The sequence below is a fragment of the Panicum virgatum genome, chromosome 6N (genome assembly GCF_016808335.1).
Source record: "Panicum virgatum strain AP13 chromosome 6N, P.virgatum_v5, whole genome shotgun sequence".
NCBI lineage: Eukaryota > Viridiplantae > Streptophyta > Magnoliopsida > Poales > Poaceae > Panicum > Panicum virgatum.
In genome coordinates, this window is record NC_053150.1 from 25,863,803 (window position 1) to 25,880,122 (window position 16,320).

The following is a 16,320-nucleotide window of genomic DNA, read 5'->3' on the forward strand; positions in this document are numbered from 1 at the left end:
CTCTGGCCAAATGGGGAGTTCGGATAGATTGTGCTCAGAGGACAGTCTTGCTATCAGCTTCCAGTGGCCAAGAGGTTGTTATCAGTGCAGTAGAGCCTTCGGGATTTCTTCATCAGATGGAGGCTAGACCCACGGACGGTATTCGCGTGGTGTCTGAATTCCCGGATAATCTGCCAGGTATGCCGCCTGAACGCGCCATTGAGTTTTGTATTGATCTCTTGCCTGGCACAGCTCCTATTGCAAAGCGGCCCTACCGTATGGCACCTATAGAGCATGAAGAAGTTAAGAAGACTATTGATGAGTTGCTAGCCAAGGGCTATATCCGTTGCAGCTTCTCTCCTTGGGCTTTTCCATTACTGCTGGTAGATAAGAAGGATGGCTCGAAGAGGATGTGTGTGGATTATCGGGAGCTGAATGCAGTCACTATCAAGAACAAGCATCCACTGCCCCGTATTGAGGATCTCTTCGATTTGCTTCGAGGTGCTCGTATATTCTCGAAGATTGATCTTCGTTCGGGTTATTTTCAGCTGAGGATCCGTCCTGGGGATATTCCGAAGACGGCATTCACCTGCAAGTACGGGCTATATGAGTATACAGTCATGTCCTTCGGCTTGACTAATGCCCCGGCTTTCTTCATGCACCTGATGAACATGGTCTTCATGGATTATCTGGATGTCTTCGTGGTGATCTTTATTGATGATATTCTGATCTTCTCCAAGACAGAAGAAGAGCATGAGGAGCATTTGAGACTCGTATTGCAGAGATTGAGAGAGCATCAGTTGTATGCCAAGTTCAGCAAGTGCGAGTTCTGGATTGACGAGGTTCCATTCCTCGGTCATGTTATCTCTCAGGGAGGCATTGCTGTTGATCCGAGTAAGGTGAAGGATGTGCTAGAGTGGGAGACACCGCAGACAGTAAAGGAAGTCAGGTCTTTCTTGGGCTTAGCAGGATATTATCGGAGGTTCATTGAGAATTTCTCCAAGATCGCGAAGCCTTTGACTTCTTTGCTAGAGAAGAATGTGGCTTTCGGATGGACTGATGAGCGTCAGAGGGCCTTTGATGAGCTGAAGAAGAGGTTGACTACGGCGCCAGTCCTGACTCTGCCAGACCAGACGAAGAGGTTCACGGTATATTGTGATGCTTCGAAGGATGGTCTTGGGTGTGTTTTGATGCAGGAGGGCAGAGTGATTGCTTATGCTTCACGGCAGTTACGTCGGCATGAGCTGAACTATCCCACTCATGATCTTGAGTTAGCTGCAGTTGTGCATGCTCTGAAGATTTGGAGGCATTACTTGTATGGGCAGCGGTGTGATATCTACACTGATCACAAGAGCCTCAAGTACATTTTCACGCAGAATGAGCTGAACATGCGGCAGAGAAGATGGCTAGAGTTAGTCAAGGACTATGACCTGGAGATTCACTATCATCCGGGCAAGGCCAATGTTGTAGCAGATGCTCTGAGCAGAAGAAGTTATGTCAACATGGCCGTGGCTTTCCAGATGCCTCCAGAGTTATGCGAGGAGTTCGAGCAGTTGAGTCTGGGCTTCTTGCATCATACTTCCAGCGCAGCATTTGAGGCAGTACCGACTCTAGAGTCAGAGATCAGACAGCATCAGAAAGATGATGAGATGCTGCAGGAGATTTGTGAGTTGCTCAGAAAGGGCAAGGCTCCTCATTTCAGAGAGGATGATCAGGGTACCTTGTGGTACAAGAACCGGATCTGTGTGCCAGATGTGAGGGATCTTCGGAAGTTGATTCTGAGTGAGGCCCATGATACAGCATACTCTATCCATCCGGGCAGCACGAAGATGTATTATGATCTGAAGGAACGTTTCTGGTGGTATGGGATGAAGCGTTCAGTGGCAGAGTACGTGGCTATTTGTGACACCTGTCAGCGTGTCAAGGCTGAGCATCAGAGGCCAGCAGGTCTGTTACAGCCTCTGAAGATTCCAGAGTGGAAATGGGAGGAAATCACTATGGACTTCATTGTTGGATTGCCTCGTACTCAAAAAGGGTACAACTCCATTTGGGTAGTAGTGGATCGATTGACGAAGGTTGCTCACTTCATTCCAGTGAACACTACTTACTCCGGTGCTAGACTTGCAGAGTTGTACATCTCTCGGATTGTCTGCTTGCATGGTGTGCCCAAGAAGATTATATCTGACAGAGGGTCTCAGTTTACTTCTCGGTTCTGGGAGCAGCTTCATGATTCTTTGGATACGAAGCTGCGCTTCAGTACGGCTTATCACCCTCAGACAGATGGACAGACAGAGAGAACCAACCAAGTGTTGGAGGATATGCTGAGAGCTTGTGCTATTCAGTATGGTACTAGTTGGGATAAGTGCCTGTCATATGCTGAGTTCTCATATAACAACAGCTATCAGGCCAGTCTGAAGAAGTCTCCCTTTGAGGCATTGTATGGCAGAAAGTGCAGGACTCCTCTCTATTGGGATCAGATTGGTGAGAAGCAGCTCTTTGGCCCTGAGATCATAGATGATGCAGAGCAGATGGTTCAGTCTGTGCGAGAAAATCTGAGGATTGCACAGAGCAGGCAGAAGAGCTATGCTGATGGCAAACGGAGAGACCTGACTTTCAGTGTCGGTGATTATGTGTATCTGAAGGTGTCTCCGATGAGAAGAATCCGCAGGTTTAATGTCAAAGGGAAGTTAGCACCTCGGTATGTGGGGCCATTCAAGGTGCTAGAGCAGAAAGGCGAAGTTGCTTATCGCCTGGAGTTACCTCTCAGCCTCTCAGGAGTTCATGATGTCTTCCATATATCTCAGCTGAAGAGATGTCTGCGAGTACCCGAGGAGCAGGCACCACTGGATGGAGTAGATGTCCAGGAAGATCTGACTTATACCGAGCATCCGGTGAAGATTCTGGAAACATCAGAGAGGGTTACTCGGAACAAGCGCATCAAGATGTGCAGAGTTCAGTGGAGTCACCACAGTGAAGCTGAGGCTACTTGGGAGCGAGAAGATGAGCTGATGAAGGCATATCCAGATCTCTTTGCTAGCCAGTCCAGCTAAATCTCGGGACGAGATTTCTTTAAGGGGGTAGGGTATGTAACACCCTAATTTAAATTCCAGTATTTATTAATAAATTTAATTGGCTTTATTTAAATTTCTAAGGTTTATTGTGTTTAGTATGGCATTTAATTCAATTTTGTTTCACAAGTAATTAAAATTTGACTAAGATTAAAATTTTGTGTTGCATTCATGCTGGTGCATACTTTTATTTGAGTGTGGGTTGAATTCAAATGTGAATTTGAATTCAAACTTTGTTTGAATTAGGAATAGAAAAGAGAGGAAATAGAATAGAAAGGGAAAGGGAGTAGAAAAAGGAGCCCAAACCCAGAAAACCCAAAACCCTCTCAGCCCGACCCAGCCTGACCCCGCGGCCCACCTCCCCGCGGGCCCAACTCGCGCGCCACCTGCCCAGCCCGTTCCCCCGGCATGCCCCGCGCTCGCTCCGGCCCAAACGCGCGCGCCGGAGTCCACCTCACCCCGCTCTCACCCGTCTGCCGACTGGACCCCGCACGTCAGCCGATCTCCCCGCCCGCGCGCGCGTCGCCCCCGCTGAGCCCCCGGGCCCGCCCGTCATCCCCTTCCCCGCCCCCTTCCTTCTCTAGCGCGCCAGCAAAGCCGATCTCCCCGCCGGAGATCTCGCCCGCGCCCAACCGCACGGAGGCCCAGGATCACCGCCGGCCTATAATTGGCCCCAGGGGACCCCCCAGCATCCGCCCTCCCCTTCACAGCCGCCGCACGAAGCCCTAGCTCCGCCCGCTCGCACAGCTCCGCCGCGCCGAGCCCCTGCACCGCCGTGCACCGCCGCTCCACCGCCTCCAAGCCTTCACCGACCGCCGAAGAAGCTTCGCCTCGATTCCAGGAGTCTCCCCGAGGTCTCTTTCCCCAACCCCAGTCCCTGCAGCGGCGGAATTTTGCCCGGACGCCGCCCTGGGTAAACTTGTCCGCCACCGTGATTCCTCGCCGCCGGTGGCCCTTAGCTTGCCCTGACCCGTGGTAAACCTTCACAGGCCACGCCCGAACCAGATCGAGGGACCAGCAGGACCGGAGACGCCCTGCATCGACTCCTCCGCGAGCTCCGCCCCACCTCCGCCGCGCAACCTCGTCGCCGGCTTCCCTGCGACACCTCTCCATCCCGGTTCCTTGCACGGTGAGCACCAGCCCATCTTCCTCTCTCTGTTCGCGCTAGAATTGTGGCACATAGGACACTCCGGTGACTGGAACGCCGTGCGCCGGAGCTCCACCGCCGCACACGCCACTGCTTCGCCGCGGCGGGTCCTCGGCAGCACGGTAGAACCCCTGTCGAGCCCCGCTCGGAGCCCCAGTGGACTACGCATGCCACGTACAAGCCCCAAGGCCAAGCCGCTGTCCAAACCGGCCACGGGAACGCCGGATTGGGCGTCTCCGGCGAGGCGCCGCCGCGGGAAAGATTTCCCGGCGACCAGCGCCGCCGCTGTCGCCCCCTTTAAACCCTGGCCATCCGATCCGAGATGGACGCGTGAGATTAGATCGAGTTTCCATCAGATCTGAACCACTAGATCCAAAACCAACCGCCCAGATTAAAACGTACCCCTTCGGCCTGGCTCTTTTGTTAAAGACCCCCTGAGTTTTATCAGAATCAACCCGCCGTCCAACTCGGTTGAAAAGTATTTACAAATCTGTCCTTACTTTTACGTTTTAACCCCTGATCTCTTTAGAAATAGCGCCCGCAGTCCAGCCCTTGAGTTTTTATGTGCTAGCCCCTGAGTTTAATGTTTATTTACGTTTTAGCCCTCGGTTTTTGCAGAAAACCCCCTGGAACTTAGTTTTTCTTACAAATAAGCCCCTGAACCTTGTTTTAGGCCTAGTTTATGCGTTTTAGCTCCGTTTTTAGCGTTATTTATATCCACGCGATCGTTGTAACGCATAGAATAGTTCTAGAGTAGTTTTGTGCGCTGTTTTTATGTATTGATGTATTGTTTCTTAGTTTTTGTTAGTGTTGGCTTGTATGCTTATTATTGTGCATTGTTTTGGCCATGTGTTCGTGAGTAGACGTTGATCCATCTGAGGAGCCCCAGTACCAGTACCAGGAGCAGCCTTCTTCCGAGCACTTTGAGCAGCAGCAGGAGCAGTACGAGGAAGGCAAGTATAACATGAACAACCCATCACTTTTAAATACATTTTCATACTGCATTTTAATACTGTATGCCTTTAAGGATTTCCTAGCCAGTTTATATCCTTTAAATATACCTTTGGGTTGCATTTTGGTTAGTTGTGCTAGGTTGCTGCGCTATAACACACTTTGGTCCTTTTTAATTAAATTGATTAATGGTTTACTTGAACTTAATTCTGAGAGTGGCCCTCTGTGTGGATGAGTGGCTCACGTCTCGTTAAAAGATGTTTTTGTAGAAACATGGTTTAGGGGGCCAGCACGGTGCTTAGTGCTTGGTTGGCCACTCTCCATAAGGACCGGTTCATAGAGCGACAACCTGGCACAACAGCGCTACCACAAGGCTAGAATGGGATAGACTTGGCTTACTAATTAGGTCTTTTTGGTTTGGGGTAACTTACCTGCGGGGCAAGAGTAGTAAGCTTCAATGGTCCCTGCTCCTCCGGCTTGGTCTGTGCTTGGATTGCACTCCTGTGCTTGTACCCCCGGAGGTGGGCCCCATCGTCGCTGACCTAACTCTCGCGGTTACGCCTTACCAACGAGATTCTTTGTAACGGCCTCGTAGTGAGTCGCTAGTCATCTCACCTAAGGAAGTGTGATGAACCTCTAGCGTAGCTCACGACTTGTGGGTAAAGATGTGCAACCTCTGCAGAGTGTAAAACTGGTATACTAGCCGTGCTCACGGTTATGAGCGGCCCAGATCCTCCTTTTGATTAGTGGAGTTATCTCCTTCCGACGAGGGAGGTGCTTCTCGGGGTTACCTAGGTGGCTTGGTTTTGGTTCTCAGTAGTATCATGATTAAATTTGACTAATCACTATGCAACTGGGTTAATGGTAATTCATCAACTCGTAGTAAATAGTTTTAATAAAATTTTGCCAACACTTAAAAGCTAATGCAGTTGAGTCAGCCAGCCTAGAGCCTCATAGTTTGTGTTATACTTGTTGAGTACAAGTTGTGTACTCACTCTTGCCTCTTCTCTACTTTTTCCTCTTGGCTACGCTACTGCTGCTCAGTTCCTGCCGACACGAGGGAGTTCGTCCAGCGCTACCAGGACTACGAGGACTTCTAGGTGTTCGTCTCCCAGTCGACGTCCCTGTGGCGCCCTGCTTCAGCTTCGGAGAGCTTTATCGTATTTTGTACTTCGCTTCCGCTGTATCAGACATTTTGTCATTATTGTAATAAATAACATTCGTATTCGTTTTATTATGTCTTATTCGTGATATGTGCTGTGATATACTGTTCATTCTGTTGTATATACGTGTGACTTGATCCTGGCACGTATATGATTGCTCGGTTTATGTTCTTTTATAAACCGGGTGTTACAACTGGCGTAGCTCACGACTTGTGGGTAAAGATGTGCAACCTCTGCAGAGTGTAAAATTGGTATACTAGCCGTGCTCACGGTTATGAGCGGCCCAGATCCTCCTTTTGATTAGTGGAGTTAACTCCTTCCGACGAGGGAGGTGCTTCTCGCGGTTACCTTGGTGGCTTGGTTTCGGTTTGGTTCTCAGTAGTGACATGTTTAATCTTGATTAATTACTATGTAACTGGGTTAATGGTAATTCATCAACTTGTAGTAAATAGTTCTAATAAAATTTTGCCAAGACTTAAAAGCTAATGCAGTTGAGTCAGCCAACCTTAGAGACTCATAGTTTGTGTTATACTTGTTGAGTACAAGTTGTGTACTCACTCTTGCCTCTTCTCTACTTTTTCCTCTTGGCTACGCTACTGCTGCTCAGTTCCTGCCGACACGAGGGAGTTCGTCAAGCGCTACCAGGACTACAAGGACTTCTAGGCGTTCGTCTCCCAGTCGACGTCCCTGTGGCACCCTGCTTCAGCTTCATTCGTATTTTTGTACTTCGCTTCCGCTGTATCAGACATTTTGTCATTATTGTAATAAATAACATTCGTATTCGCTTTATTATATCTTTTTACGTGATATGTGCTATGATATACTGTTCATTCTATTGTATATACGTGTGACTTGATCCTGGCACGTATATGATTGCTCGGTTTATGTTCTATTATAAACCGGGTGTTACATGAGGTTCGCCGACGGCGAGCAATTGCTCTGGAGCGGACTCACCGGCGGTGATGGCTTCGGGGCGGAATCCGGCACGTGCAGTGCTTTGGATTGGGGACAGTGGCCTCGGTGATGCTCCTGGAGTCGAGGTGAGGCTGCTGCGCGGCTCCGGTGGGGCTGGGGTGCGGTGGAGCGGCGTGGCCGCGGCGGCGCAGGGAGCTCTGCGCCGGCGAGGCAAGCGGGGGCATTGGATCTCGGGCTGGGAATGCAGAGTTGTGCAAGTGCGGCGCAAGGGTGGCCGGGGGCGTTTAAAGAGGACAGCGCGGGGATCTCGACGGGCGGCCAGGAAGGAAAGGCCGGCGGGGATCATGGCCGGGGATCTCGGCCAGTTTCTGTTGCGCGAGTGGAGGACGCGGGGAGGAGGGAGACGGGGCTGACGAGCGGGGGCGGGCTGTCAACGGGGATAGGGCGATGCGCGCGTGACGTGGGCTGAGCGGGCGAGCGAGCGACGCGTGTAGCGGCTGGGCTGTGGGCGCTGGCTTGTTGGGCTAAGCGGGCCGAGCGGGGAAGCGGCCACGCAGGAAGGAAAGGGGGGCGCGCTGGGCTGACTGGGCCGCAGGGAAGAGGGAAACGGGCCGCACGCTTGGTTGGCCCAGGGAAAAGGAAAGGGGTTCGTGGGCTAAGCTCGGGCTGCTGGGCTAGTTTGCTTCTTGTCCTTTTCTTCCTCTTTACTTTTTCCTCTCAACTCAAAACTATTTGAATTCAAATTCAGATTTGAATTCAAAACCCTAGCACTCAAACAAAATGAAAACCACGCACCAGCATGAATGCACAAACAAGTTGAACCTAAGATAAATTTTAATTACTCTATGAAGCAAAAATAAATTATAAATGCATGGCTAAGCAAATTAAATCCTAGAAAATTAAATAAAGCCAATTAAATTTATTATAAAATACTGAAATTTAAATTAGGGTGTTACAATCCTGCTGCATGTTGCTCCATGTGAAAGCATGACCTTTGAGGGGCAGTTCAACTAGGCCTAAGTGACCTAATGTTGTCAGTCGAAACCCACCGGCGAGCAGCGACGGGCAACACGAAGAGCCGGGAGGTCGCCGGGGCGCTGGCATGCACTGCTCCCTCGTCGACGGCCCGCAATTCTGTCACGCGCCCGGAGAATGTGTGGAAAGCCGGGCGTGCCACCTGACCTATACCCGATCAGGAGGGTGCGAACGTGCTCCAAAAAGTTTCCTGCATACAAAGACATGTGTAAACGTAAGTCCGAGCCGTGGTCGGCTCCCCAGGACGACTCTTGCATCGGCTTTAAAGAGCCGATCGAGTCCTGGTTTCAGATTGGATCTGTTTGCATCCAGATGTGATAAATAAAGCAAATAACTGAAAAGCTGCCTCAGATAAATCTAACTAATCTAATCTACGATGGTAAAAGCTTCACTGCTAGATCGGAACATCCTACACGTGACTAGGCCTAATGAACGTAACAGACAACTAAACCATAACCCAAAACAGAGGCCTAAGAACTAGCAAGAGCCGATTCCTAGAACAATCCCTATCAAGGCTAAGATAAAGCATCTACTACGCCACCGGATCGTCCAATCCGTTTGCAAGGCCTAACCCAGCAGATATTACGCCAACTCTTAAGATAAGAGCAAACCATAATAGATTAGATCTACTAGACATAAAAGAAGCAGGGTGTTGCCTCTATGCAACTAATTCTATGCGACAAGAACTAGCATAAGATTGAAACATGACTGCACAGATACAACATGATATTCGTAGATGATAAGCAACGAAGCATAACAGATCTACTAAAAGCCATGCTACGAACATCAAGATAACTAGTACTACTCACCATCAAAAACGCTTCAGTACGAGTAATACCAAGGTAAAAGCAAGAACAATGCTGCCCTGATCGCAAGAAGCGATCAGGGTAGCATGGCGCTTACTTGGATGAAACCCTAGGATTAGGGGTGGCGATGCGCCGAGAGTTGTTGTTTGCGAGACGTGATGACACTCTCCCTTCATGAATAACATAGGGTACATATTTATAGTCCGGAGACTTAGGAAACAATCTAAACTAATCTTGTCTCGATCGGACTCTATCTCTAATCTTGAACTACCTCTAAGTATACATGGCCCATGTGCCCCAGATGCTCACGTAGGAGCCGATTTACAAGTCTTCTTCAATCTTCTGTTTTAAGCCCATCTTGCTTTTGGCCCATAAATTAATCCTGTTAATTTATGGTGATAACACATGCCCCCCTGGTTTTGGCAATGATAGTTCCAAAACCAATCTGTCGCTTCATCTTCCCGTTAATGCTCATTCAACGCACTGCAACCACCAAGGAAGATGCAACGTCTTTGTAACTGGCTCCTCGTAGAACGTGAAACTGCCGATCCGTCTTCCATCTTTTCACTATTTAACCTCACCCCGAATTGGCTCTTCTTCACGGCAAAACTCCTTCTTCCTCCCAAAGCCAGTAGCGCAGAAAACCCCAATCCTCCAGCACCAGCAATGGCAATCTCTTCTTCCTCCGGCTCCAACTCCTTTGGAGATTCCTCTTCTTCCTCTTCTCCCTCTTCCTCTTCTCCCTCTTCCTCTTCTTCCCTTTCCGCCTCCTCCATTGATCCTATCTCAGAGAGCCGAGAGCCGACCCCCGAATGGGACCCAACAGCAGCCTACGAGGCGCTGGCTCCTCTGCACTGGGATGCAGAGGAGTTCGACTTTGGGGTCGCCTCCAAGGAGGACGAACCCACGACTGAGGGAGAGGAAGACCTCCAGTTCCTATTCCAAGAGGAACTGGAGAGCAGCGAAAACGACGCCTTCTCCTGGGAAGGAGCCAACTCCTCTGAAGAGATCGACTCCTCTTCCAGAGACGACACGGCGGCAGGAGGAAAACCCCACCAATTCCTCAAAGCCCCCACGGAGGGAAGCGAAGAGGGAAGCAGCGGCAGCGGCGGGCGAAGCAGCAGCAGTGCCGAGGACGACGGCAGCAGCAGCAGTGACGACGACGATGACGACGACGACGATGGCGGAGACGCACCGTCGCGAAGCCCGAAGCGCCGTAGGCATTTAGACACCTATGACTGGTAGAAGTAGGTAGCATCGTAGGGGTAGGATCACAAAGCCGAAGGATTATTTCCTTTGTAAAATCGACTTTCCTTGTAATGATCTCGTATCAATGAAATCAATTTCCTTTAATTCTGTGTGTCTTTGTTTACTTCCCAAAAAGCTGATGGCAACGCATCAGGCTTCTATAAATATCCAAGAGCCGACGAAATTCAAACTAGAAGCAACCCGCACAAGAATAGAGTATCACTTCCAACTTGAACCGAACCCGACGAACTCTCAAATTCGAGCGCAATTCGAAAACCAAGCTCTATAAATTCGAGCAAGAACTCTCCAAGCAGTCAAAATTCGAATCAGACCCCACAGCAACCAAACCCTAACTCAACGGATCTGTACCATGGCAGATTCTGCAGCTCAGACAACAAGCTCTGCAATCGATGATGCGGCAATCTACGGCCTGAAGGTAATATTCGGCCTAATCCTTTAGTTTTCTTCAGCTTACCAAGCCTCTAAAACACTAAACTCTAAAACATGACACCATATGCATACTTCTGAATTTCTGAACTTCAGGTGTCAGACATCCTTCTGTCTTGGCCCACAAACCTATGAAAACCCAATAAATTTGATCTCTTGTGAAGCAAATAGGATCCCTTTTGTGAGTCAAAACATCGATCTGAACCTCTGGGCCGACTGCTTGAGAGCCTGGCCTAATCCCCCTGAGAGCTGGATTACATGGTATAACAGAGTAGCAAAAATTTATATGCCCTTGTGGCAGGATTTGAACATAGCCGATGCATTTAGCTTATCGCTGTCACCCCTTGACAAAGATGAAAATCTTCTGAAAACCATCGGCTATTTCTGGCCTGATGCTCTGAACTGCTTCCTCTTTGGTCATGGACCCATGACCATTACTCTGCTAGATGTCTCCATGATCACTGGCATAGACATAGGATCTCCTAATTCTACTGCCCACAAAATGGCAGAAGTCCCCTTCAAACTTTCTTCCAAAGTCAACTGCACAAACTGGGGCACTTACATGAATCAGCGCATGAAAACAAAAGGTCCAGTGACTGAAAAGGAACACACAGCCTTCTTAAATCTTTGGCTAGAGCACTTCATCTTCTGTTGCCCTTCTTTAGCTCCAACTAAGAACTATCTTCCCTTGGCCTATCACCTGGCCTATGGCAATCACACCGGCCTAGGCAAACTCTTCCTTGGAGAAATTTACAGATATCTCCATTTGATGACATCTAACCTGCTTAACCACAAGAAACTAAGAACTGGAGGCCCTTGGTGGTTTATTCAGTTGTGGGCACAACTGTACTTCCAGCACCATATTCCCAACTTCCAAGACCTGACCAAGAACTCTTTCCCTGATGAAAGTGGCAAACCAATTAGATGTACTAGCTATGGCCAAGCTTTATTCAGCCTTCCTGGCAGTAAATTGAACTCAGCAGATGCAGCAAACTAGTTCAGAGTCTTCTACAAAGGACTAGATAATCCTCTCTACTTCCCATTTACTGAATCTGAATCCTTTGAGAACCCAACTGCCTTCAGATTAGACAACTTTGCTGATGACGACAGCACTCGGCGTCTGTATTCTTTGATGATTCGACCTGGCTTCCTCCCCGTTGGTATCAGCACCTCTAACAGAATTATCAAGCCAGGTTATGAATCTTACCAACCAGTTATAGCAGCTCGGCAATTTGGCCTAGGACAGGTCCCTCCCCACTTCCATATTCACCACTTGGTGGAGAGCAGAGCCGATCTGCCTGATGGTCTCACCAGCTCAAGATGCTACAGCATATTCGATGACCTCCACATTCCAATACCAGCCGATCTGTCCTTCACCTCCTAATCAATCGGCTTCAGCACATGGTGGGGAATGTGGAAAACACATGTATTCAGGAAAGCTCTAGGCCCTCGACTGCAGCAAATTGATCCTAAATATGTGATTCCCGAGGAAGAGGTACTGAATTTATGCATTTTGCCCTTTCTAAATCATCCATCCTTCCACTTGTCTAATTCCTACTCACCCAGTTTGCAGCAACAAGATGGTCCAGAACCTATGACCAGCAACGGGGAGCCATTCCACTTTCTTCCAACTGCTCCTAATGTACTCTTCTGCAAAGGATCACCAACAATGAAGAAAGTGATAATGACTGTTCAGCCAGACTTACTTCAGTCGGCTTCCAAACGAAGACAAACTTCTGCAAGCGTTGCCCCCCGAGTCTTGACCAAGAAAAGGAAGATGATCGCGAGGCGAGTGATCAAGAAACCAGCACCAGCTTCTCCGAGTCCATTAGAGTCCAACACTAACCAGGTAACTCATCTTTCTGAAACTTCTTCTTTATTTCATACATATGTACTCTGGTTGACCGTAATTCTATTTCCAGGACGCAGCCGAAGAAATCCCCAATGTAGAAAGCCTAGATCAACATGAGATGGCTGCAACTCCTGATGCACTGATGGATGTAAACGAGGAACAAGCCGATATAGTCGATGTTCTTGATGTCAACACAAGCTCTAACAGGACGATTGCTCCTGAACCGCCCAACACTTCTTCTTCAGAACAGGTAATATTGCAAAACCAATTCTGAACCAGCCGATAGCTCCACAAATGCATCTTGCTCAAACTCCAGATATGTCCATAGGATTTTGACATTTCATGTTTACTTTCCTTTGACCCGGCATCAATGGGTCTGACTGTCCCTGGAGCAGAGACATCGTCTTTGCAGCAATCGGCTAACTTGGCACATCAGCTTCAACTCATCAAGGATCTACTATCTGCTCCGATCACCGCTCTGGTTGATAATTCCAGCAAGATAAAGAACATCTTCGAGCAAATAGAATCCCAACTCCCGGAGCCATTGCAAATCAAGCTCTGGCCAGCCAGCAACCTTCCATTCTTTTGGATAGAAGTGAATAAAGCACAACAAAGGATGGAAGCACGTCGCTCTCAAGCTTCTCTGAAAGCTGACATTACCCAAAAGTGCAAGGCCCTCAACCAGAAGAAGGCAACTCTAGATATCAAAGCTGACGTGTCTGTCAACATGAACCGACTCGACCTCCAAAAGAAAGAACTGGTGGAACTCGAAGAAAAAGTCCGTACCACCAAAGAACTCATCCAGGCCGAAGAAGCTTCCATTGCAAACTCCAAACAAGAAACCCAGGAAATAGCCGAGCAGATATAAGCAGAGTTTGCAGAGATAAGCACCTTGAGTCGGCAGATAGTAACAGGCGATGGCAAGGATGACGAAGCAATCATAGCACGAGCAGACACCGTCCGCACAGAAGCCATCCACGCCATAGAAGAATTCCTGAACCAGTAGATAGGCTCAAGAAACAATTAGTACTGCCTGTTGTAACACCCCGGGTGTCTGCACAGTACTTAAAAAGGTGTCTGCACAATAATTGTGTATGTTTGCTTTGCGTCATGTGCTTAAATTACTTAAAAAGGATCTTTTTGTAATTATGAAAGGTTATATGTGTAATTATGATTTTATGCAAGGTCCTTTATATAGTTATTTGTGAATATAGCTTTTGTGGAGGGTGTTTTTGTAAAATTTGCAGTGCATTTAATGCATGGCAGCCAATTTTGTTTCTAAGTCTAATTTTGAAGTGAATTTGCATTGAAAAAGACAAAATTCCTAGAATTTAAAATCCCTCTTGTGTTTTCAAATTTAGCTCTCTATCCTTTGGTCAAATAAATTTTTGCACAACATCAAAGTTGTAGCTCTTAAAAAATTGAACAACTTTCATGTTGGGCACTTTTCCATTTGAGCTTTGGTTTAAAAGTTATCGCTGTTTTATAGTGGGGTCCCTGGAATTTTTGGAAATGGCAAAACTACCCTTGTCTTCCACCTCCACCCCCCTGCTCTGTTTTGCGCCGCCGCCCACCGACAGCGCCCCCGCCGGCGCCGGGGAAAGCCTTCCCGGCCATTAAATCACCGCGCGCTGGCACCCACGCATCGCGGACGACCTCCTCCACCGCCCTCTAGCCTCGCGCTGGAGCCTCCCCGGCCGTGCCACGCGCCCCGCCGCTTCCAGAACCGCCCCGGCGGCCGCCACCTCGCCGTCGCGGTGGAGAGCCAGCTGCAGCAGCCGCCGGCCTCTTCTAGCGAGCGCCTAAGCACTACATAAACCCCAGCAATCGATTTCGTTCGTCCCTTTCCTCTCCCCTCGCTTCCACGCCTCGGAACGCCGCCGCCGCACCACCCGAACCCCGGCGAGCTCACCCTGCCGCGGAGCCGCCACCACAGGCCCGCTCCACCCCAATAGCCCCCACCTTTAGCCGCGCCTCGACCTCGCGCACCTCCCAGACCGCTTCCCATCGCCCGAACCTCGCCGGAGCTACCTCGCCGTCGCTTGCCTCCGCCGCCAAGCCGCCCTGCTCCGTCGAGCCGCCGCCTCCGAGCCCCTCCCCGCAACCCTAGACCACCTAGAGGTGCGCCGTGAACCCGTGAAGCTCACGCACCCCTTCACCCTCGCCGCCGGTGAGCCCCTCGCTGGGAAACCGCCGGTCAAACCCGCGCTCCCACTCTGACCCGGCCCAGGGACCTCGGGTTTGAAATTCCAGAGAACCCGGGGGGTTATTTGAATAGGCCTAGACTCAGATGAATAGTGCCTTAGGGACTGCTTTGTAATGTTTTTCAGTGAACTTTGAAATTCAATATCAATTCATAGAAAATTCGTAAAATAGCAAATCTTGATGTTTTGGAATCCTCTTGAAGAGCTCTATGCAGTAGAACCATAATATGTTAGGCTTTAGTTGCAAGTTTTTGCTGTAGAAATTGATTTGTGTTTCTAGTGCATAAATATTAGTTGTTTTCATCTTTTTCTTAACTACTGTATAATGCCATGTATTGCAGTGAAACTTTTATGGTAGTTCACTCTTGTAACACTTGTTTTGCTATAAAAATGTCTTGATCAGTTCTCTTGTGTAACTATTTATGTGATTTAATCCTTGTTTAATAGACTTTATTTATGATAAATAGTTTCTGTTCTTGATAAATCCAGATAATATTCTTGAGTGTTCATCTGGAGTATCTTAGCTTGTCTAGGAAGTTTGAGCTTCAGTTCATGGCTAGATCAGGGGCTAAAAATAAATATTGCTAATCTGTTGTCTGTTTTGTTTTTTTTTCTCGTATTTATTTCTGTATAGATAAAATCATGAAAAATTCACTGTTGCTATTTTATTTCTGTGTTGACCTGCTGTTAAATTTTGAGCTTCTACTTTGCTCTAGTTTGACCTGTATAATTCAAGCTTGATCTAGGTGTTATCTGAATGAAAGAATTATTGTAATTAATTGGCTAAATGTCTTGGCATGATTTTTGCAGGATATCTTAGTCTGTTCATGTTCTGTTTAGGGTAATTTTTGCTAAATTTATTGATGTTTGTGATCTGAGTTGTTGTTTTAGTTAGCAAACCTTGAGTTAAATGCTATAGGAATCAAACACCACTCATTTTATGAAGTTAGTATATCTTGCTTGTGCTGTTGATCATGATGCCTTGTGTAGTTAAATTTGGTATTTAACTACTCTATAAACGATTGCCCATGTATGTTTTTAATGTTGTTCTTGCATTACATATAGACACGACTGCCTTATCGGACGGGACGTACGAGCTGATCCCGGAATCCGACGGAGGTGATCTCGAAGCTCAAGCGAACACTGCGGAACTAACTGAAGCCCCGGACCAAAGTTCGGAAGAGCCTAGGGCTGAAATAGTTAGCAACTATCGAGAAGGCGAGCCCCGGACATAACCTATATTTCAAATTAATATCATTTACTGTATTACTTACTTGTGCATTTACAGTTCTTAGGATTTGAATTGAAACCCTAGATGCATGATCCTGGGAACCTATGTACTGAACACTAGACTTGAGTTTGACTACTTGCTAAGCTTATAGGACCGGTAAAAGTCGAGTGATTGCCTGTCACTCGCGAGCCTTATAGGAATTGCTTGTTTACTTTCTGTTAACAATATAAGGACGACGGACGGGGTTGTGATCGATATCATAACTTCATGTGAG